Consider the following 18,711-nt stretch of genomic DNA (forward strand, 5'->3'; position numbering starts at 1 on the left):
CTCTCAGTGGGCCCTCCTCCCTGGCTCACTTTATCTTTGTTGTATGCAGAGCTAATTAGCTATAAAGGCTAGCTGACAGGCTAGCTTCTACAGCTTCCTTCTGTTAAACACACCCACCTACAGGCTAGCTGTGGAAACTAATCTTAGGAAAAGCCTTTCCCTTTCCTTCTATATATTGCCTAAATGGACTGAAGCAACCTGATTTTGGTTTTTGTTGTAGTTGTTTTAATGCTTCCACATCCCACTCTTCTTCCCTCAGGAATTTGAAAACAAGATGTAGGTTTTCTCAACTAAATTCCTTACATCTCAAATGCAGAAAGTTTGAAGCTCCTTTTAAGGAAGATGAGTATAACAGTCATTCAACTATTCATTTTACAAAGGACTGTTTTATGCAAGCTAAATGGGGCAATTAATGTTCCAATGAACAGAGCACTAAGCCTGAGTTCAAATCCAGACTGTGTGACCCTGGGGAAGGAAATGGAAAGCCACACCAAAAATAGGATCACAAAGAGTCAGTTATGACTAAAATAATCCAAATAACAATAAAATGTGATAAGCAATCGGGTAATGTTTACTGTTTGAATTTACAAAAATCAATCACAGAAGCCAAGTTTTCCTGCCCTAACCATAATCACTTCTGATGGCTATATGGTAAGGATAACAGTTGGACTTATTTCATACTTGGGCAGGGCATATTTTCTCTACTAATAATCCCTTAAAGCAAAACCTATTCACTACATCTATTTAAATATAACTTTCATCTTTTCACTTTCTCAAGGATGACACTTTCTTAAGGGAATTTGTAAATATGTGAAGTTGAGAAAAGTAACAAATATATTTTGAAAGTTCATGAAAATGATATGAAACTCTGAAAATGATGGATTAGAGGAGTCGGTAGGAAGAAATCCCATTTTCTTTCCCTATGTTCCCCTTACATAGTAGTCTATTTAGTAAAAATCTGACTGAGAAAGGAAGAAGAGGACTTTGAGATAACTTGCAGCAGGAAAGATCTGGGATTGACAAAAAGAAGTGAAACACTGGAATATGTTAACAAAGGAGGTTGAAAAATCATTTTCACATGATTTTTTTTTCCCCTGAGGAAATGGGTTTAAGTGACTTGCTTAGGGTCACACAGCGAGGAAGTGTTAAATGTCTGAGGTCACATTTGAACTCAGGTCCAACTGACTTAAGGGCTGGTGCTCTATCCACTGCACCACCTAGCTAACCCTTCACATGAATTTTTAAGTGTAAGAATTAGCAGCTTTGGAAACAGAAGTATTTTCAAGATGACTTCCCAAGATGCCTTATAGTTACAGGATTCTGCAAATATATTTTATATATATTGGGCAGAATTTCATCTGCTTTAATTTCCCTTCAAGTTTAAATAAAAGAATTTTTTTCATGGTTAGCTTTAAGTATTCTGTAGGTGGATTTACTTAATAAAGAGAAGAGAATAGATTGATTAATTACCAATGTAATGATGATCCCTCCACCGAAATGCTGTTCTATCTCAGCTTAACATGAAGGTGACTGTGAGTTTTCAAAGCTATATCAATAGAGAGTAGTTCTGAGAGTGGGAGGTAGACAGGTTCTTCCAATCTGGAAATTTTTCAAGCATGGCCCACCCAGAATCAGCCAAGCTAAGTGAAAACTCCAATGAATAACACGTTTTCCTATCCTTATGAAAGCTGTTTACTTTTATAAGTATAGACAATATAGATCTTTGAGAAGCAGGAACCCTCAGGGGATGTGAGGGAAGGAAGGTGGGTCTCAAGCAGTTCTAAATTTATTCTCCCTTGTGGGCAGGGCATTATAGGTAGTACTATAAGTTATAGTACAGCTGGATGGTGTACTAGATAGAGTATATGGCTTGGTGATGGGAAAACCTGAGTTCGATTCCAACCTCAAATGCTTAGTAGCTGATGATCTTGGATAAGATACTTAACTTCTATTTGCCTCAGTTGCCTAATCTGTAAAATAGGAATAAGAATAGTGCCCATCTTCTAAGGTTGTTGTGAGGGTCAAATGAGATAATATTCGTAGAGTGTTTATCACAGTGCCTACCCCCAATAGGTACTTTATAAATGCTAGCAATGATATGAGGAGGAAGAAGAAGAGAAGGAAGAGGAGGATGACAGAATCCTGTTGGAGAAGAAAAGAGATATGAGTTGAGCATGGTATAGGTGTGAATTCCTCCTGTTTTTTAATCTGGTATCTTATATTCGATATTTTGTGAGTCTGAGTGTTTGCATGGGAGCTAAGGGTTTCTTTTATTTCATTTTAAAAATAGAGATGTCAGGCAAAATCTTGTATTTCTAGAAAAATCCAGATTAAGTCAAATGAGTCAAATGTTCATTTTCCTATGGGAAATCTTTGTGTGTTAGCCCTGGGAACAGCACTCATTGATGCTGTCAGAGAAAATGTCTCCATTCATGAAATCACACATTTTGTTTAAAGAATTAAAGCATTAGAATAAGCGTCTTCTACTTGAACTCCTCAAAAATCCATGATTTCACCAGCATGAAGACTCTTTTAAATTGGAGATCTTAACTCCTTCATCTCTTCCTAAAACTTCATGACTTGTTGTAGTTAAAAAAAAAAAAATCCTTAAACTCATGGTCAACTTTCTGTTGATAAGCTTCAGTGAATTTAGCTAGGATAGCATGTATTCAACAGCTATATAGTCTGCCAGAGGACTGCTACTTGTAATTAAAATTAGACAGAGGCTGCCAAAGATTGTGATGTCAGAGATTATGCTCCAAGCCAGGGTCTTGTCTGCGACCCCATTTGAAGTTTCTTGGCAAAGATACAGAAGTGATGTTTGATTTCCTCTTTCAGCTTATTTTACAGATGAGGAAATTGAGGGAAATAGAGTTAAGTGACTTGCCTAGGGTCCCACAGCTTGCAAATATCTGAAGCTAGATTTGAAATTAGGAAGATGAGTTTTCTGATTCCAATCTTGGTACTTTATCCATTGCATTAGAGAAAGTAAAAGAGCTGTTTTCAATGAAGAAGAATATGGAGACAAAGAAAGGGATAGATAAAAAGCTTGTAGATAATAAGATTTCAGGTGCAAAGAAACCTTCAGGGCAGAAGAAACCAAAAGAAAAAAAGCTTGATGAAAAGAAACCTCTAGTAGCAAAGAAATATGTGGAAAGAAGCCCACAGCACCCCCCCTCCCAAATAAACTTTTTGGGAAAAGAAACCTGCCACACAAAAAAAGAAAAAAAACAATTACAGTTTTCTGCAACTGAAAAGAAGTGGGCTATATAAATTCAGCATATCAGTTTATCCATTGTGCTTCAATCTATCATGTCAATATTGTGAATATCAATAGAATACACATTCAAAGTGACTTTGGAAAAAAAAAAAACTTGGAAATAAAGGAGTATTTTGGCATTTAAAAATATTTTGTGGAATGGTTAGTAGAAAGATGGACATTGAAAAATGAGGAAAACTTCATAAAAGAAGTTTGGTTGCTGGGTGAAAAAACGTTTCCATATTTTCTATAACCTATAAAGTCATCAGATATATTAATGACTACTATTACCAGTGTAATTAGTATCCAAGTATTAAAATAATCAATCCTGACTGTTGCTACACACCTTGTGACAAATGACAAGAATGTTATTGATTTCATCTGCAGGGTTCTCATAATTCTTTCTCTCAAAAGAAGGAAACTATGTGTGAGTGGCTGTACTAGAAACATAAACACAGCCTTGTAAAGTTCAGATTTATGTAAACATCAAGACCTTTGAAGACTTGATATATTTGAGGAACTTTACATTTGGGGGAAATAAAAGGAATTATTATAAATATGGATTTCACAGAACTAGAAATTGGAGTCTATTCTGTTACAAACCTCAAATCCCAATCCTTAAGCAGTTTTCCTTTGGAAAGCTTTTGCTGAGGTATCTCCTGATAAGCAACTCACAGAGAATTTTCACCTCTGAGTATCACTGTAAGACTGCTTAGAAAAAACAAACAGCATGATTTTTAATCTTTTTTTTTTTTTTTAATGTAAGCAGAACAGTGACTCTGAGAAATTCTCATAGTCTATTTTGTTCTAAGATCTAATGATAGACTTCACATTGAAGTTTATTTAAGAGCAGGACAATATTAATAGCAAAATCAAAATTGGAAAATAAAAAATAGATGGCTGATTCTAGTCCAGAATAAATCTAAATCACTCCCCCTACCCTTTATTGTGTCCAAGAATTATTCAAAGATATGAAAGCATCATCCCACAGTCATATAAAATGATCAGAATTTACCACTAAATGGTAGGAATTACAGAAATGGTTAATTAATAATGTTTATTGGGTAATCCCCTCATTATAGACCCCTATGAAGTGAGATTAGAGAAAGAGAAGAGAGTTTTTGTCTAGAAATTTCTATATTCTACAAATGGGAGAGAAAATATATTTAAAAAAAAACCTTTCTGAATTTAGTAAAAACCTCTATTTTTTAAAAAGTATATTTTTATAATGTTAGATAGAATTGCTATCTTGATTGGTTTTGCTTCCTGCTTCTCCCTCTTTGCCCCCCCCCCCCGCCCCTTTAAATCTGTTACAAAGGATTATTTATTTATATGTTCAGAGAAGGGATACATTTAGAAATAGAGATGATGTAAAAACAAAAGATATCAACAAAATTAAGACAAACATAAAAATGTAGATTTATCTTGTTTTTTAAATAGAAAAAGGATGTGGTTCAACCATATACACTTCTTTATTAAGAAGATATTGTGTTAGAACTGTGATTCCAATGCACAACTTTTGACTACACACAGAAACTTCACTATTAGGGACAGGAATATTGTAAAAAGTATAGAAAAGTGTTCTAGAAAAATCAACAATGGCATTATGGTACAAAATATAATTAAATAAAAACTAAAATAACATCAAGTGTCCTAGGTAACAAAAAATGTGTGTCAAGGAATATTGGTGCAGGAAAGGGGAACCATCATAGGATCATAGGTTTAGAATTAGAAGAGGAGCCAAGAAGTCATTATGTCCAACTCCTCTCATTTTACATTTGAGAAAACTGAAGTACATAAAGACAAATTCTTTGTTATAAGGGATATTTCTCTGAGAGGGATGATGGGAAAGGAACTAGGGACAAGTGATGGTGGTGTTAAAAAGAAAAAAAACGTTGATAGAAATCCAGCTAAAAATTAATTTTTTAAATCAAGATAGAGACTGAAAAAGAAAATGGAGAAAATAGAACTAAAGTGAAAGTGAACTAAAATGAAGTGATTTGCCCATAGTAACAAAGCTAGTAAGTGTCTAATGGCAGAATTTAAACTCAAGTCCTTCTGATTTCAAATTAAATTTTCTATCTATTATATTATACCATGCTGGACACAAGGATGATCATAATGATTTGAAAGTCAAAGAAAATTATTGTAGGAGAAGGTAAGGAGTGAAAGGAGTGTTAATAAAAAGCTTAGAGGCAACCCACCAGTGTTACTACTGGGCTTATATCCCAAAGAGATCTTAAAGGAGAGAAAGGAACCCACATGGGCAAAAATGTTTGTGGCAGCCCTATTTGTAGTAGCTAGAAACTGGAAACTGAGTGGATGCCCATCAATTGGAGAATGATTGGGTAAATTGTGGTATATGAATGTTATGGAATATTATTGTTCTGTAAGAAATGATCAGCAGGATGATTTCAGAAAAGCCTGGAGAGACTTACAAGAACTGCTGCTAATTGAAATGAACAGAACCAGGAAATCATTATGCATGGCAACAACAAGACTATATGACGATCAAATCTGATGGATGTGACTCTTTTCAACAATGAGATGATTCAAACCAATTCTAATTGTTCAGTAATGAAGAGTCATCTACACCTAGAGAGAGTAATGTGGGAAATGAGTGTGGACCACAACATAGCATCTTCACTCTTTCTGTCATTCTTTGCTTGAATTTTTGTTTTCCTTCTCAGGTTTTTTTTCCTTTCTAGATATGATTTTTCTTGTGCAGCAAGATAACTGTATAAATATGTGGATATATATGCATATGTATGTATATATGTTGGTTTTACATATTTTTAATATATTTAACATATATTAGACTACCCCATCTAGGGGAGGGAGTGGGGAGAAGGAGGGAAACAGAAGGTTTTGCAAGGGTCAGTGATGAAAAAATTACCCATATAAATGTTTTGTAAATAAAAAGCTATAATAATAATAATAATTATGAAGCTTAGATGCAGCATGGTATAATGGACACAGGGTTAAGACTGAAGTCTGGAAGACCTGACAGGTTCATACTGCTGCTGATACATACTGGTTGTGTGACTGTAGACAAGTCGCTATAATAATTCTCTATGACTATCCTTTGATGAAAAACAGCTGGGTAGTGCCAGGCTTGGAGGCAGGAAAACTTATCTTCCTAAGTTCAAATTTGAAGTCGAACACTTACTAACTGTGTGACCCTGGTCTTGTCACTTAACCCTATTACACAATTTATCCTCTGTAAAATGACCTGGTGAAGGAAATGGCAAGCTACTCCACTATTTTTGCCAAGAAAACCCCAAATGGAGTCGTAAAGAGACAGATGGGACTGAAATAACTGAATGACAAATAAATTGAAGAACGGTTGCCAATTTGAATTAATAGTTTCTTCACATATAGCCCCCTATATTAATAAAAGAAAAAATGTGAAAGTAGATTCAATGGCTAAAAATAGAAGATAGAACCTAATAGTGTATGGTTCTCTGAGAGGAGGCAAGAAAAAGGTTACAGGGGAAATGATGGTGATGCTAAAAGAAAAGATGTCCAAAAAATGTCAATTAAAAAATTTAAAACCCAAAACAGGTGCTGGAGACAGTAAACCCAGAGAATATAAGTAATCAATTTGCCTAGAAAAGATTCTGTGCCTTGTGAGATTCCTCATTCAACATCAGATAAATCTGTCCAATAGAGATGTCATGCTTTGTGAAGAGTAAGCCCAGATGAGACACTTAGCTTTTTGAGAAATTGTGTATGTGGGGAACCACCCCATTTTAGTTTTGAAGAAACTTGTTTGTCACTGATACCATGTCCTGTAAAGGACGGCTTCCTAAACTTTTTCCATTTGCCACCCCTTTTAGCCTGAGAAATGTTTATGTGAACCTGGATATATAGGCATATAAAATACATATATAAATCAAACATTTACTGTAACAAATCATAATTGTCTACTTGTATGACTCTCCACTTTTTTATATTCTATGGGGGATAAGACCCATAGCATAAGAGAACTTCATAAGAATGTTGAGCACCTGATTTTCCAGAATTTAGAATTGTCTTAGCCACACATGTTCTCTTCATATGTATCTTACTACCACTTTATTTTGTGTCTACTCTTCTTATGCTATACTCCTTTGTGGGAATCTGTGCCTCAGGTTTTAGAGAAAATGCTTTGATACCACTGTTCTTTCCATGCTATTTGAATGTCTTTTCTAAGAGCTTTTTGAGTCTATTGGCTGATTGTTAATGGAAATACAAGGATAGGGGTTTATGTTCCTTTTAGACAAGTGGGAATTTTAAGTAACTTTGATAGGTCTTCGCTTACTGGGTAGTGTTGGAAGAGAAAGCCTGAAGTACTGATGAGATTACCCCATAAGACTAGCAGGGAAGGGCATTGATGGGGATCAGTTCAACCTTACAGTCCCACCCTCTGTGAAAGTCATTAGTTGTCTCATCTAGCTGTCCATTCAGAAATCCAAGTTATGTCACATCCCTGAGGTTAGATTTCCTGTATATCCTTTTTGGAGATGCCCTTTTGGAGCCTGTCAGTCAGTAGAGTACTGTTGAGGTTCAAAAGGAGACCCCAAAAGATTGAGGCTGCAGACTGGTATTGCAAGGTATCTCAAAAGAATTTGCAGACTTGAACCCATCTCCAAGTCAAGGGTCAAAGTTTATGGTGAAATGGGTTAAATCCCAAAAAAGATTTAGCAAAGAACCTAGAACAAGAAGACACATTTATAGGAAAAGACATATTACTAATATGCTAAATTTTTGATGCAGAGATAGAACTGAGAAATGGTCTGGTATGCACCTCTATTTGTCTCAGAAATCCTGTTATCAGTGACCAACAGATTGTTATCTGGCAGTCTGCAAAATTTCTAGGACTACATCATAGTATTTCTAAAGCCAGGAAACTTTAGAATCATTGACAAATAAATTGTGAGAACAATAGCACGCCTAAAGTCTGGGGGGCCTCAGGATTACTGCTATATTTCTCCTAGAAGCTGCATTCCCATCACTCCTACCTCATAGCATATTCTTTTAATGGGTTTTTCCTGATTCCTTTCCTTGGTAACCCTATTGCTCTCTCAAATCTATTTCACATTTACCATTTTTGGTGTCTATTATATTTCTTCAGTTTATTTGTAACTTCTTCCCATAAATAAGCCTACTTTTTGGCAAAGAGAATGGCCATTTTGTGAATTCTGCACATGACCACACCCTACCATTTGACAACTAAATATCAATTTCATCATATGGTGCTAAACCTCATACACATCAACTTTGTTGATAAAAAAATAGAATTTTTTTAATAGGTAATCTGGCTGAAGGTTACAAAAAATACAAAAATAACTCAAAGACAGGAAAAAAGGGATGTGTTCATAAACTTTCATAACAGCATTATTTTGTGAGTGAACAAGAATATGATTAAATAAATTATATTATATTAATATATCATCAGCCTTAACAAGGCATAAAAGATAGAAAGCTGGCTCCTGAATCAGAGTGAAGGTCCCTTATGGAATTGCTAAAGGAGACAAAAGGGAAAGGCTGTAGACAAAGACAAACTTTCTTTACTTGCTTAGGGTCAGTCCTGTTTACCTTCAACTAGGTAGACACAAATAGAAACTGAATTGAGACATTTTGGGTTATGTTTGAGGCCAGGAATGTTTGCCACTCCACTTTATATGATTTATGAAAATTTTAAAAAGCAGACAGATCTTATTTAACCATTTTTTATTTTTGAATAGCCATGTTTTTAATAAAGAAACTGTTCCCAGGGAATTTGTTAATTTATTTATTACTGTACTTATGAAGCCATATAGTAACAAATACAAATTAAATATTTCAAATATATTAGTTCTTAAGGACAAACAGCTATCAGACAACAGGAAAAAATAAAAACAAAAACAAAAAAACCCCACAATAAATTTCTAAATTTGCTTACCTACATAGTGAACAAACTTTATTATCTCTACCTTGTATATTTATACCTCCTTATTTTGAAAGAAAGGGAACAGAAAGATTTCCCTGGTTAATTTCCTACCCCATGTCTTTTTTTCCTCTGGATGAAATTGGAATCTCTTTTAAATTCCTCAAGATTTTAAGAATCTCAGTCTGGAGGAATACAATTTATCTTTGGGAAAGCAGACAGGGAGGTTAACTCTTCCTGTAAGGGAGCCAAGTACTAGAAAGCCCTGGCTGGCTGCATATACATAATAAAGGCAGGAATGTGGCTGGACTGAGCGAAGATAAAGACTTTACTCTCTGGGAGAAGTTTTATTTCACTCCCTCTCAGTAGGGATCTCCTTTTGCCCCCATCTTTTCCAACACTTCTATTAGGGTGAGAAGAATCATAGCTAGAAAATACTTTAGACCTCATCTAGTTTTATTCATTCACTTTGCAGATGAAGACTGAGACCAGAGATGTAAAGTTACTTATTCAATATCACAAGTAGTAAATAACAGAGTCAGAATTTGAACTCAGGCCTTTTCACTACAAATTTCCATGAAGCAAGAACCTAGGAATACAGACCTTGATAGCTCAGGAAATTTGTTGGGAAGGTAGCCTCTGAAGTGGATGCTGGTTAGGTGTAATCTGGCCAACAGAAACTAACAGGGAAGACTCAAAGAATGATCATCTTAAATGAGAAAAATAATCTCCAATGGAGAGATAAATTCCAGAAAGTTTAGTTAAAAAATAGAATTAGTTTGAGCCTGAACGCATTAGTAGCTGGAAGTTAATGCTCTATATCTAGAGAGCTCCAGTTGGAGATTGGTGATCTCCTCAGCTCCCCTTATCCCTCTGCCAATAATTCTCATTTATTTTTTAAACCCTATCATTTCTCCTGAATCTGCCTATTAGACATCTGGAAATAGATGTTTTATTGTTGTTTAGTTATTTTTCAATCATATCTGACTCTTCTTGACCCCCATTTGGGGTTTTCTTGTCAGAGACACTAGAGTAATTTACCATTTTGCAGATTGGGAAATTTAGGCTAAAAGAGTTATTTGAATTGCCCAGGATCACACAGCTAATGGCGTGAATGGACTTCAGCCATACAATCATGTCCCTGCATAGCAATCCCAGAGAGGAACAAGCTGGCCTTGTGGAGTAATTTTGTGTAGAGAGAGCTATTCTGTACTGAAGCCCAATGTTACTTTACACAATCTGGAGATTAAACTATAGCCATCAACATCTAAGACCATCTTGTATAAACAGGAAAGCCATAAGCACCAACTGATTTACTAATTTACACAATTAGCATAGTTATGTTGAGGTTGGGAAGGGGACCCCAAAAATTTGGGGTCACAGACTGGTATCATGAGGTGTCTCAAAATAATTTGCAGGCTTGAACTCATTTCCTAGTCAAGGAGCAAAGTTTATTGGATTTGTAATAGCAATTGAAGTGGGCAAAACTCCAGAAGAGATTAGCCAGGAACTGAGAAAGGAGATAGATTTATAGGACAGAGTTGGATCAGAGCTACATGTTACTTAATTGCTAATTTTATGGCTTTCAGGTAGTTTGAGGGGTGGTCTTATTCACTGTTGTCTCAGAAACTTGTTATCACCGACCAACAGATTATTTGTCTGGCAGTCAATAATGTTTGTAGGGCTATTCTTAGACCAGAAAACTTTAGAATTATTGACAAGTTGTTAGAACAATAGCACTCCAAGGTTACCTCAAAATCATTGCTGTCTCCCCTAGAAGCTATGTTACATTAGTTAGATAATTGATCCTTTGCCATAAAAGGTCCCAACCTTCCCTTGGCTAATTGTGAGTTCATTAGTTTTATGGAGTTATAATAAAGTTTTGTCCCAAACCTCGTTCGAGCTTTATTATGAATTGTTAAACCTCATCACAGCAAGTGTCTGAGGCTCAAATTTGAATTTAGAAAGATGAGTCTTCCTGACTCCAGTCCCAGCTGTCTAGCCACTGTGCCACTTAGACAACTCAAAACCTACATGTCCAAAACTGAACTTATTATTTTTCACCTTCCAGATTTCCCTCCTTTCTAACTTCCCAATTACTCTCCATTGTACCACCATTCTCTGTCACCTCCAACATCCCAACTTAGTTATTATCCTTACTCCTTATTCTCTCTCAGATCCTAATATCTAATCAATTGCCAGATCTGTCCAGATTCTTGTTTCTAGCTTCATACAGCCCCTTTCTCTGCTTTGACAATGGCACTTTCTTAGAGCAGTCCTTTATCCCTTCATGCCCCAGCTGTTGCAAAAGCTTTCTGGTTAGTCTCTGTCTCATCTCTCTCACTTTAGTTCATTCTTTATTCATCTGATAAAGTGGTTTTCCTAAAGTGCAGTTCTGGCCATGTCATATCCCATGGCATCCTCTTCACTACCTCAAAAAATTCCAGTAGTTCTCACTTAACTCCAGGATCAAGTAGAAAATTTTCTGGTTTTTAAAGTTCATTATCACCTGGTCCCTTTCTATCTTTCCAGTCTTCTTATACTTTATTCTCTTTCATATATGCCGTGATCAAATGGCACTGGCCTTGCTGCTTTTCAAATGGAATACTCCATCTACCACTTTAGCTTTTTTCAAATGGGACACTCCATCTACCATTTTTGCTGGTTATCCCCAAACCAGAAATGCTCCCCCTCCTCATTTCTCTCTGATTCTCCAGTTTTCTTTAAGATCTAGCTAAAATCCAGTCTTCTAAAAGATGTCTTTCCTAAACCCCTTTTATTCCAGTTTCTCTCCACTCCTTCCCACTGCCATCATTTCCAATTTTTCTTGTAGATAATTGTACATAGCTGTTTGCATGTTGTTTCTCTCATTAAACTGTGAACTCCTTGACAGAAGAAATTATTTTTTATTTTTCTTTGTGATCCTAGCTTTTAATCCAGTACCTGGCAATTTGATCAGAGTTTCTTGATTTGATTTCTTCTAGGAAATATTCTGAAAAGAACATGTAGACCATTCCCTGATCAAAAAAGGAAGGTTTCTTCTTTTTTTCCCTCATAAGACGGTCTTTTCTAGTCCATGGCTGAATGTATTAAGAGTTGCTCTTTGATAAAGAAGCTATTTAAAATGCCTCTGGTCATTGAACTAAAAGAACATGGTGAATACTCTTATCCTTCTGAAAGAGACAATATTAACACACCTACCAAGGACTCTAGCTGAAGCTAGAGACAAGAAAAGGTCTATAGTCACATGCTCAGTTGATCCAAGAGCAACCAGAGAAGCAGCTTACAGAAAAGAAAATGTGTCTTGTATCTACAAATAATTAACAAAATTGTTAAAATAAATTTTCATTTTGGCTTTGCCTTCATTAATGCAGCAAAATTTCCCCATCTATGCCCATTCCTCCCACTGTTGAGGTTTGGAAGAGACCCCAAAAAGTTGGGAGCCACAGACCAGTATTGTGAGGTGTCTCAAAAGAATTTGCTGGCTTGAACCATATCCAAATCAAAGGGCAAAGTTTATTATAATTGTAATGCCAATTAAAGTGGGCTAAAGTCCAGAAAATTTACTAAAGAAACAGAAGGAGTCACATTTATCTAGTTTTCTGTGTTATTGATATGCTGATTTTATGGCTTAGGGATAGAACCAAGGAGTGGTCTCTGGAATTTGGTTACAGACATAATGTTTGTAGGACTATTCCAAGGCCAGAAGACTTGGAATCATTGACAGATTGTTAGAACAATAGTCTCAGGATCAGGAATATATTTTCCCTAAAGTCTAAGGGAATAAATATTATTATATTCCTATGCCAAAGGACTTTTATAATCATTGACAGAACAATAGCATTCTTAGATTAGAGGCCTCATGATAATAGATTGAAAAGCCAGAAGATTTAGAATCACTGACTTATTATTAGAACAGAAACCCCCTAAGGTCATGGGACCTTAAAATTATTGCTATCTTTCCTAGAAGCTATATTACATCATCACTATTTTGAGAATGAACCCCAAATGTATGGGGGAGGTATTTGATTGCTTCTTTTCTTACTATGTCATTTCACTAAATGCCTTTACTTAAAATTCTAGCTGATTAAAAAACAATACACTCATTAGAGGAGGTTCATAAATTATGGTTTTGAGTAGATGCAGATGTACAAAATATTTTAAACTTGGTCTACAAGATACTGCCTTCTCTGGGGGATGTATTTTATGAGTTAGGTGCCTCTGATACACTTAGAAAACACAATTAACCAAACTGTTCCTCTTCTGAGCATTCTGGTTAGCTGAGTTTTTATTCTGCCACGCAAATTTGATTTGGAGATCTTGGATACCCATTAGTTATAATGTGTGTATCTTTTGCTTCTGTACTAGCTAATGATTAGGTTTTGTAAAAAGTTTTTTATGAAGACATTTTAAAAGGTTTGACTGAAAACGGAACTTAACCTTTTTTGATTGGTTTGGCTCTATTTAAAGCTCTATTTAGGGAATTTGGCTCTATTTAGACCAGGAAATGTAGATATTATAATTTAAATTATACTGAAGTATATCATCACATTAGTACATGTTTTATACTAGAAGCTGTACTATAATAAGTGGAAAAATTTTCAGGAATTAACTGGCCCACTTATATAACAGAATGTCTTTTGAAAATGATAACTTCTCTAACAGCTCAATTTTTTATGACCTTTACACAAAAATTTACCTTAATGGTGAAAGATTATCATTCATTTTCTCTGTTACTGTTTTTTTTTTCTGTTTTTTTCTCTCTGTATCTTTGTCTCTCTTCTCTTTTTTCTCTCTTCTTGTATTTAAAATATGAATATAAAATAAGTATATGGATTTATAACGTATATCACTTATATATTCAGTCCATTGTTTTGCAAACATACCCTTCTTACAACATAATGCTTTCACAATTGTGATATTGAAGAACAAGCTTAACATGCTTCTTGGTTGTATCAGGCTTTTTCTGCATAGAGTTATGTTTCTGGAGACAGTATTTCATTGTGACATAGCTAAATAAGGGAAATTATAAAGAATTATATAATAGACGTCTAGTGTATTTTGAAAAAAATGAAAATGACAAAATAAAGCAGACAAGCTTCTATTGATTTTGAGTAAGTCTTATAATAGATATTAAAAATACAGTTTACAGAAATGTCTGATCAGAAAAGCCAGTAATTATATAGCGTTATGTAGTTAATTAATGTTTTGTATCATGATTGCTTTGTCAGCAAATTCTGAATCATGTTAGCTTTAGGCTACACTTATAAATATGCTTATATTAAACTGTACTTTTCCATTTCAAACTGAAAAGGATAATTCTCACTGTACCACCAATGTAGTTGCTATCAAAATGCCACATATGGTCAAGTGTTAGTACTTGTTGCTAGGTTTTTTTGTTGCTCAGTTGTTTAGTAGAATCCCACTCTTCCTGAACCCAAAGACCATATAAAACACACCCAACTCTTCTTCCTCCACTATCTCCCAAATTTGGTCCAAATTCATGGTTGTTATATTAGAGCCAAACTAAGACCAAAGCCACAATGATTACCTTTTTATTCCACAATGAAAGCAGAAAAGAGAACTAATGTAGCTGAAATTATTCACAGGATTCTTAGGAGGCAAACTAAATGGCTAGCAAACTCCTGCCTTTTTACTCCTCCAACAATTTGGTGGCAGGATATCAGCTGCTTACAGCACAGAGTTGAAAATAGCAAGAGCTTGATAGTTATATATAAGTAACTATAAAGAACTGATTCAGATTTAGAAAATAAAGAGCCATTCCTTAATATTTAAATGATCAAATGATAGGAAAAGCAGTTTTCAGAGAAAGAAATCCAATCCATCAACAACCATAGAGGAAAAAATAATGCTCTAGAACACTATTAGAGAAATGCAAATTAAAGCAACTTTGAGCATGTACCTTTCACTCAGAAGACTGGTAAAAGTGACAAAAGTTGGAGGGGCTGTGGCAGACAGATACACTAATGCAGTGCTGATAGAATAGTGAATTGATCTAGGTATCCTGAAAAGTAATTTGGAACTATGCCCCCAAAGTTACTAAAATATGCATACCCTTTAACTCTGTTATACCACTACTGGGCCTACATCCCAAGAAATTAGAAAGAAGTTAAATCTTATATGCACAAAATTATTCATTAAAAACCCTTTTTTAAAAAGATAGTCAAAATTCAGAAACTAAGTGACCATTCTGATGGGGTATGAAGATACAGAAGTGCTGAACTCCCTAAAATACATTGAGGTTTCAGAACTCTTCCTATATGGTCTACCAAATGTTGGAAAGCAGAGGTTGGACCCTAAAAATATATTAGGATCTTAAGTTGATGTTGCTAGGTGTCTCAAAAAAAAATTAGTAGGTTTAGACCATCTCCAAATCAAGAGACAAAGATTTTGTTATTCTGCTGACAATGGGCTAGTTTCCATATTGGATCTTTTGAGATTAAAATGGGAAAAGGCATCATAACAGGGTGGGGGGGATGGGGGAGGGAGAAGAGAGGGGGGGAACCATTAAGGTATGGCAGGTTCCTAAAGAACTAGCTATAACAAGGGGAAAGATGCAAGGCAGCCAAAGTTGCTGCCATAAGGTGGACAGTTCCTAATGAACCTGCCATTTTAGCATCCCCCCAAGAGTTGGGGGATGGGGAGGGATTATTGGCCAGCTAACCCTAAAAGGATTTAGCATTTTTAAAGAATTATGAGGGATTGGGGGGATTTATAGGAGAGAAATAATCTTGACATAACTTGGACTTCTGATTGGATGCAGAAACAGTGGGGTATCAATTCCAGGGATTGGGGGGATTTATAGGAGAGAAATAATCTTGACATAACTTGGACTTCTGATTGGATGCAGAAACAGTGGGGTATCAATTCCAGGAATTCCTTAGGAATTCAATCTGGGGCCACTGTAATAGGAGTCTACTTTGGGATAATAAAGGGCCTAATTAAGTTTAAAAGGTCCAATTAAGGGCAAGTGCCTTAGGGAATACCTTGGACAGCAAAATTCAGGCTCCTCACTAGGCACTTTCTCTGGACTTTTTCTGTTTCACTCCTGTCACTCTCAGGTACCAAGGACTTGGAGTCTTTATTTATCCCCATCAATATTATTGGAGAATGGCTAAGCAACACACCTCTCTTCCTTAGGTGTGGGTGTGTTTTATTTAGTTTTTTGTTTGTTTGTTGGTTTGTTTTTTGCTGTGTGGTTCATTATTCTGAACTAAAATTAAGATGAATCCTACTTCCAATATTACCTTAATGAAGCAGAACTTGCCATTATTGGGGGTGAATAAGCTAGTTATACATTGAAAATAATCTAAGTGCATAGAATTTAAAATGAATATCATTTATATTTTAAAATAATTGTATTGCTAAGATACATATGCCTTGTAGAGACGAAAAGCAAACAGTAAGTATTTGTGTCAGAATGAGAGGAGTCCCCATTGGAATGCTGCCTTAGAACTGTGAGTTGTGATACATTGTTGGTGAAATTGTGAATACATCCAGCCATTCTGGAATTTGGAACTATGCTGAAAAAGTTATCAAACTGTGCATACTCTTTGATCCAGCAGTGTTACTACTGGGCTTATATCCCAAAGAGATCTTAAAGATGGGAAAGGGACCTGTATATGCAAGAATGTTTGTGGCAGCCCTGTTTGTAGTGGCCAGAAACTGGAAACTGAGTGGATGCCCATCAGTTGGAGAATGGCTGAATAAATAGTATATGAATATTGTGGAATATTATTGTTCTATAAGAAATGACCAAAAGGATGATTTCAGAAAGGCCTGGAAAGACTTACATGAACTGATGCAGAGTGAAAGGAGCAGGACCAGAAGATCATTATATACTTCAACAACAATACTATATGATGATCAATTCTGATGGATGTGGCCCTCTTCAACAATGAGATGAACCAAATCAGTTCCAATACAGCAGTAATGAATTGAACCAGCTACACCCAGCTAAAGAATTCTGGGAGATGACTATGAACCACTACATAGAATTCCCAATCCCTCTGTTTTTGTCCACTTGCATTTTTGATTTCCTTCGCAGGTTAAGTGTACATTATTTCAAAGTCCCATTCTTCTTGTGCAGCAAAATAACTGTATGGACATGTATACATATATTGTATTTAATTTATACTTGAACATATTTAACATTATTGGTCTACCTGCCATCTGGTGGAGGGGAGAGGGCGAACGAGGGGAAAAATTGGAATAAAAGGTTTTGCGATTGCCAATGCTGAAAATTACCCATACATATATCTTGTAAATAAAAAAGCTAAAAAAAAAAAAAAAAAGATATATGAGTTGTCCTGGCTATGAATATACCTCTTTCAGTGATGGTGTTTGAATTGATGGAGAAATATACCATTATGTGTATGGGAGATTTTCTGTTATTTATTGAACATCTAATTTGTCTTTTGTTTTCAAATTGGTCTCTAGTCTGTCTGGTAAAAAAGCATTGGTTGGGCCTGTGGTTTTGAATAAATGCTGAAAGTATGTCTTGAACTTGGGGTAACTTTCAGAGGCTACAGTTTGGAGGTGGGGAGAGGCTGGGTTACATACTCTGAATAAAATCTTCAGTAGTTTTCTACACCATAAAATCCAATTTTTCTTCTTGACTTTTTTGGCCCTCTATGATTTGGCTGGTTAGATTCCACAAGGACAGGGACTTTTCCTTAATATTTATCCTAGTACTTAGCATAATATTCTCATGTTTTATTAACCCTAACACTTCCCCTCCTGTCTAATGCAGCTCTGTGTATGGTAGGTAGGTAAATAGGTACTGTCTTTATGGAAGGCATACTCTGTGTATGGTAGGTAGGTTAGTACTGTCCTTTATTTGCAGAAAGGGTTAGATACAGTTTTGAGAAATTTGGAGAAAATAAACCCTTAGAGAAAAGTACTTGGGAGATTTGAAACACAGTTAATAACAGCTAATATTTATTAAGTACTTACTACATGACAGGCACAATCCTGAGTGATTTACAATCATCTCATTTGAGCCTTAACAATAACTCTGAAAGGTAAGTGTTTTTATTAAGCCCATTTTACACATGAGGACAGAAGCAAGTGACTTGCTCTAGAGATAAAAAGCTAGTAAGTAAAGTGGGATTACAAACTTGGGTCTTTCTGACTCTAGGCCCTGTATGGCTATCCACTTTGCCTCATTTCTGGGAAGACCTGAGTTAAAGTAGCCTTTAGACAAAGATCTTTTACATAAGACTCTTTTGAGGATTTTGTGCTAACCAGAACTCTAGAAGTTACAAGACAATTTTATATCTTCTATTTATAGTAAATCTGGCAAACATGAATTCTGGTTTTTCACCTCAAGTGGAGGTGAGTCACTTTCTGTAAGAAAAATCTTCATAGAGACTAGAGAGGGAACAAAAGCAAATAGAGAAGTTGTAGAGAAGCCGATAAAGGAGAGTATAGGAGAGCTAAGCCTCAATGACTGAATGGTAGCCAACTGAGAACTGAAAAAAGTTTAGGGTAGGTTCCATGGAAAGTCTATACATTACCT

The sequence above is a fragment of the Antechinus flavipes genome, chromosome 1 (assembly GCF_016432865.1).
Source record: "Antechinus flavipes isolate AdamAnt ecotype Samford, QLD, Australia chromosome 1, AdamAnt_v2, whole genome shotgun sequence".
In the NCBI taxonomy this organism is placed as follows: domain Eukaryota; kingdom Metazoa; phylum Chordata; class Mammalia; order Dasyuromorphia; family Dasyuridae; genus Antechinus; species Antechinus flavipes.